Genomic DNA, 7,077 nt, shown 5'->3' with positions numbered 1-7,077 from the left:
GAGTATTTCTGTGAATTGATGTTGCTCTGTGCAAAATCACCGCATGTTTTGGAACTACTGAACTTAACACGCCAATGCAAAATGAGATTTTTGATATAAATATGCACTTTAATAAACAAAACATACATGTATTGTGTAACATAAAGTCTTATGAGTGTCATCTGATGAAGATCATCAAAGGTTAGTGATTCATTTTATCTATATTTCTGCTTTTTGTGACTCCTCTCTTTGGCTGGAAAAATGGCTGTGTTTTTCTGTGACTTGGTGGTGACCTAACATAATTGTTTGTGGTGCTTTCACTGTAAAGCCTTTTTGAAATCACACACTGTGGCTGGATTAACGAGAATTGTATCTTTAAAATGGTGTGAAATACTTGTATGTTTGAGGAATTTTAATTATGAGATTTTTGTTGTTTTGAAGTTGGCGCCCTGCACTTTCAATGGCTGTTGGCGGGGTGGGACGCTACCATCCCGAATATCCCAGAGAGGTTAAACTCTCTAGGGTATGTGGGATACTAGAGTCCCATCTAGCCAACATCCAGTGAGGTTGCAGAGCGCCAAATTCCATTACAGAAATGCTCATTATAAAAATTCAGAAAACAAAACATATTTTACATAGGTTTAAAGATTAACTTCTTGTTAACCAACCACAGTGTCATATTTATAAAATGCTTTTCGGCAAAAGCATACCAAGCCCAGAACATACCTAGCCCAGAACATAGCCCAGTTGACAAATTAATACAAACAGTAACCAGCCAAGCAGAAGAGTTACAAAACTCAGAAATAGAGATAATCTCTTTGATGATCTTCATATGGTGGCAATCAGAAGACATTAATTTACTCAACAAATGTTCCTTTTGTTCGATGAAGTCTCTTTATATCCAAAAACCTCTGTTTTGTTAGCGCGTTTTCTTCGGTAATCCACAGGCTCAAACTCAGTCAAAACAATCAGACAACAAATCCAAATTGTATCCGTAAAGTTCATAGAAGCATGTCAACCGATGTTTATATTCAATCCTCAGGTTGTTTTTTTAGCCTAAATGATCTATAATATTTCAACCGGACAATAACGTCATCAATATAAAAGGTAAACAAGAAATGCACATGCGGCGCCTGAAAAAACTCTGCGTCACGTTAGGGTCCACACGTTCAGACTGGTCTTACTCCCTCATTTATAAGAATACAAGCCTGAAATTATTTCTAAAGACTGTTGACATCTAGTGGAAGGCATGGGAACTGCAAATGGAGACCTAAGTCAATGGATACTGTAATGGTATTGAATAGAAAACTACAATACCAACGAAAAAATCCTGAATGGATTTTTCTCAGGTTTTTGCCTGCTAAATCAGTTCTGTTATACTCACAGACACAATTTTAACGGTTCTGGAAACTTTAGTGTGTTTTCTATCCAAATCTACCAGTTATATGCATATCATATCATCTGGGCCCGAGTAGTAGGCCGTTTAATTTGGGTATGCTTTTCATCCAAAATGCTGCCCCCTACCCGAATGCTGCCCCCTACCCTAGAGAGGTTAAACAAATCAAAATATATTTTATAATAGCCATCCTTTCCCTTGGTGACAGCTTTGCACACTCTTGACATTCCCTCAACCAGCTTCATGAGGACGTCACCTAGAATGCATTTCAATTAACTGGTGTGACTTCTTGAAGGTACATTTCTGGGATTTCTTTCATTCTTAATGTGTTTGAGCCAATCAGATGTGTTGTGACAAGGTAGGGGGGTATACAAAAGAAATTGGTAAACTATTTGGTAAACTACCAAGTCCATATTATGGCAAGAACAGCTCAAATAAGCTAAGAAAAGTGACAGTCCATCATTACTTTAAGACATGAAGGTCAGTTAAAACAGAACATTTCAAGAAGTTTGAAAGTTTCTTCAAGTGCAGTCACTAAAACCGTTAAGCACTCTGATGAAACTGGCTCTCATAATGACCGCCACAGGAATGGAAGACCCAGAGTTGCCTCTGCTGCAGAGGATAAGGTCATTAGAGTTAATATCCTCAGAATTGGCAGCCCAAATAAATGCTTCACAGACTTCAAGTAACAGACACATCTCAACATCAACTGTTCAGAGGAGACTGTGTGAATCAGGCCTTCATGATCGAATTGCTGCAAAGAAACCACTACTAAAGGACACCAATAAGAAGAAGAGACTGAATGATATTATGCCAAGAAACACGAGCAATGGACATTAGACCGATGGAAATTTGTCCTTTGGGTCTCGAGTCTAAATAAGAGATTTTTGGTTCCAACCGCCGTGTCTTTGTGAGACGCGGAGTTGGTGAATGGATGATTTCTGCATGTGTATTTCCCACTGTATACAACGGAGGACGGGGTGCATTTCTGGTAACACCGTCTGTGATTATTTAGAATTCAAGGCGCACTTAACCAGCATGGCTACCACAGCATTCAGCATTCTGAACTTGGGCTCATTAAATGTCTTTAATGTAGGGCTCATAAAATGTATTTAATGTAGGGCTCATCAGGCTCAGGTGACAGACTTGAATTTTCAATCAAAGCTCTAATGAAATCCAGACATAGGCTTATTTAAAGTGCCTTCGGAAAGTATTCAGACCCCTTTACATTTTCCACATTTTGTTAGGTTACAGCCTTATTCTGAAATGATTTAAATTGTTGTTTTCCTTCATCAATCTACACACAATACTCCATAAGTTTGGCCGTGCGGCCAGCTTTAAGAAGAGTCTTGGTGGTTCTTAACTTTTTCCATTTAAGAATGATAGAGGCCACTGTGTTCTTGGGGATCTTCAATGCACCAGGAATGTTTTGGAAACCTTCTCCAGATCTTTTCCTCGACACAATCCTGTCTCAGGGCTCTACTGACAACTACTTTGACCTCATGTCTTGGTTTTTGCTCTGACATGCGCTGTCAACTGTGGGACCTTATATAGACAGGTACAGTATGTGCCTTTCCAAATCATGTCCAATCAATTAAATGTACCATAGGTGGACTCCAATCAAGTTGTAGAAACATCTCAAGGATGATCAATGGAAACAGGATGCACCTGAGCACAATTTCGATTCTCAAAGCAAAGGTTCTGAATACTTATGTGGAGAAGGTATTTCTGTTTTTTTATTATTTTTTTTAAATACATTTGCAAACATTTCTGAAAACCTCTTTTCACTTTGTCCTTGTGGGGTATTGTGTTTAGATTGCAAAAAAAAAATGTATTCCATTTTAGAATGAGGCTGTAACGTAACAAAATGTGGAAAAAGTCAAGGGGTCTGAATACATTCCAAGGCAGTGTATGTGCTTTATAACGCTTTTGAATTGTACTAGTTTTGGTGGGAAATATGGGGCTATCCGGGAGAAAAGTGATTTATTCTCAGGATGGAACCTTTGTAAAACAAAATAGCCAACTCTAGTGAGAGCAAATGTCATGTATGTTTTATTCTCTAGTAGAGAGATACACTAGTGAACAGCAGTAGTGTGCTGCAGCAAAAGCAGCTAAATCCTCCAGGATTAAAGCTCTCTCTCTCTCTCTCTGTCTCTCTTCCTCTAAAAAAGCAAATTCTCAAAGCCTCCGGAGAACTTTAATTACCCATGGTGCATCTCTTCCTGGTTAGCCAGCCTTCTGTAAAACTCACTAGGTCATAGGAGTGGCGCAACCCTGGAACGGCAGAGAAATACCCAGGACTCGAGTGCCGAAATCCAGCTCAGAGTTGCACCACAGGCTTTCGTCTTTCACTTGCCACCACATTAATTCCCAGTCCCCCTTTCTCCTCGGCTCTCCGACTAACCTCTCATGTACTGTACAGGCTTTGGGCTGAACTGCTCGCTATGCCTTCTGTTTGAATAAAACCACCACAGCTAGCAAGGCTAATATCTCAGTCACCCTTTCAATATTAGAAAGAAACCTTGGTCACCAGTTATACAATTCAAAAGAGAACTCTACTAAACAGTTTGTGTTTTTGCGAAGGCAATAAAACGATAGATAATATAAACTCACCACTTAACTGCAACCAAGGTTTCAATCAAAAGGACTGAATGTAAAAAACATGAAGGTTGCTAAATTGCTCATATATTTATTCAAACACAACCCTCTCAAAGCAAGGACATTGAATTTTCATTTTTATGTAACACACAACAATATTTCCTCAGTTGTCAAATCCTAGAAGGTTTTTGAAAATCATTGCTGTATGCTACAATATATTTTGATTTAATATTAAGATACAGTATTTAGGAAAATGTGTAAGATACACATTCCTCCCCCCTGATGTCAAACACATGCCCAACACAATCCAAATAAGCAGGTCCTTGACTTTAGCTTTATTTACTGTGCAAATAGGCCTGTTTCATCACAAGGGGGAAATGTGTAGGTAATTTGGGTTTTTCTGTAAAATGTGCATATTTGCAGTGTTAATAAACACTTCAAAGTCTTGAACTTTAGTAAAGAATTGCTATTGAGACAACATGACGATGTGCCTAGTGCCCGGAAGTGGATTATTAATTGTTTTGGGAAGTCAACTAACGACAGCCATGACGCTAAATGGAACAATATTACTAACTCAATTGAGAACCAGCTCTGAAACCTTAGCATAGTTAGGAATTGGTCCTCCCAAGAAGGAAGGAGTTATGTTTTGGAATCGGATATATTGATACTCTGTATACATGGTAAAGCCATATGCGAGGGAGACACGGAGAGAGAGAGAGATGGCAGATGGAAAGAGAAAGAGGTGAGAGATGACAGATAGAGGAACAGAGTGAGAGAGCAGAGAGAAGGACACAAATAAAGAGAGAGTGAGAGAGGGCAGAGAGAAATAGAGTGAGAGAGAGCAAACGAGAGAAAGAGGGCAGAGGCCGTGTATATGGGCAGAGGGCGTGTATGTGGCACTCTCGGTGTGAACGAGCTGACAAAGTGGAGGAGGCCCCTGGGAAAGTCGCAAGCTTGGCCCTAGGCAAGGGTGACCACAGGGGAGTGACAGGAGAGGGAGTGAGAAAGAGAAAGAGAGAGGGGTAAAACCGAGTGAGACAGAGAGAGAGAGAGAGACACAGAGAGAGAGCGGGAGAGGGCCAGAGGGTGTCTGGCAGCCCAGTAGCCCAACCCCTGACACTGCACATCTCCGTCAGTGAGTCTAATCTTTCAGACAACCTTCCTCCCTCTCACCAGGCTTCTCCCTCTCTCTCTGAGTGCTACTACAAAATATACAAAATATCCACACCCCTTGACTTTTTCCATATTGTGTTGTGTTATAGCCTGAATTTGAAATGGATTCAATTTAGATTTTGTGTCACTGGCCTACACACAATACCCCACCATGTCAAAGTAGAAATAGGTGTATAGAAATTGTTACAAATGAATAAAAAATGAAAAGCTGAAATGTCTTGAGTCAATAAGCATTCAACCTCTTGTTACGGCAAGCCTACATAAGTTCAGGAGTGAAAATGTGTTTAACAAGTCACTAATGAGTTGAACGGACATTAATAGTGTTTAACATGATTTTTGAATGACTACCTCATCTCTGTACCTCACACATACAATTAAGGTCCCTCAGTAGAGCAGGGAATTGGATGGAAAAAAAATGTAAGCAGACTTTGAATAACCCTTTGAGCATGGTGAAGTTATTAATTACACTTTGGATGGCATATCAATACACCCAGTTACTACAAAGTCCTTGCTAACAGGAAGGAACCGCTCAGGGATTTCACCTTGAGGCCAATGGTGACTTTCAAAGAGTTAAAGGCTGTGATAGGAGAAAACTGAGGAAAGATCAACAACATTGTATACTGAACAAAAATATAAACGCAACATGTAAAGTGCTGGTCCTATGCTTCATGAGTTGAAGTAAAAGATTCCAGACATTTTTCATACGGACAAAAAGCTTATCTCTCAAAAATGTTTTTACATCCCTGTTAGTGAGCATTTTACCCTTTGTCAAGATAATCCATTCACCTGACAGGCATGGCATATCAATAAGCTGATTAAACAGCATGATCATTACACAGGTGCACCTTGTGCTGGGTTCAATAAAAGGCCACTCTAAAATGTCCAGGTTTGTCACACAACATAATGCCACAGTTGTCTCAAGTTTTGAGTGAGTGTGCAATTGGCTTACTGACTACAAGAATGTCCACCAGAGCTGTTTTCAAAGAACTGAATGTTAATTTCTCTATCAACATAATTTTGGAGAATTTGACAGTATGTCCAAACGGCCTCACAACCGCAGACCACGTGTAACCACGCCAGCACAGGACCTCCACATCCGATTTCTTCATCTGCGGGATTGTCAGAGGGATCACTAAAATCGTGCCAACAGAGTGGGCTGCCTTGCTTTGAGCTCTTAGGAAACTATGCAGTATTTAGTTTTTTCTTACCTTATTAGCCCAGAAAACGTTTTGTGTTATTACATACAGCTGGGTAGAACTATTTGATGTCAGAGCGGCGGTAACTCACCAGAACTACCAGCATTACGACCAGGAATATGACTTTCCCGAAGTGGATCCTTTGTTCGCACCCACCAATGCAATTGAACTGATTCCAGAGGCCGACGCAAAACAACGCCGGTGAAGGAGAGGTACTTGTAGTGGTCTCCGACTCCGACTTAGGTATGCACACCACCCACCACTTCCGAGTATATCACTCGGTAATGTTCAGTCTCTGGATAATAAAGTTGGCGAGATCAGGGCCAGGGTTTCTTTCCAGAGTGACATCGGAGATTGTAACATACTCTGTTTCATGGAAACATGGCTCAATCGGGATACTGTCTGAGTTGGTCCAGCCAGCTGGATTCTCAGTTCATTGCGCAGACAGGAATAAATATCTCCATGGGAAGAAGGACAGGGTGTATGTTTCATGATTAACGACTCATGGTGTAATTGTAATAGTACATAATAACTCAAGTCCTTTTGTTCACCCAACCTAGAATACCTCACAATCAAATGCCAACCGTATTATTTCACAAGATAATTTTATTTGGTTATAGTCACGACCGTGTATATTCCACCTCAAGCCGATACCACGACGGCCCTCAAAGAACTTCTTTGGACTTTATGCAAATTGGAAACCACATATCCTGAGGCCGGATTCATTGTAGCTGG

This window comes from Oncorhynchus masou, chromosome 20 (assembly GCF_036934945.1).
Source record: "Oncorhynchus masou masou isolate Uvic2021 chromosome 20, UVic_Omas_1.1, whole genome shotgun sequence".
NCBI classification, from domain to species: Eukaryota; Metazoa; Chordata; class Actinopteri; order Salmoniformes; family Salmonidae; genus Oncorhynchus; species Oncorhynchus masou.
Note: the sequence above shows the minus strand (reverse complement) of the source record.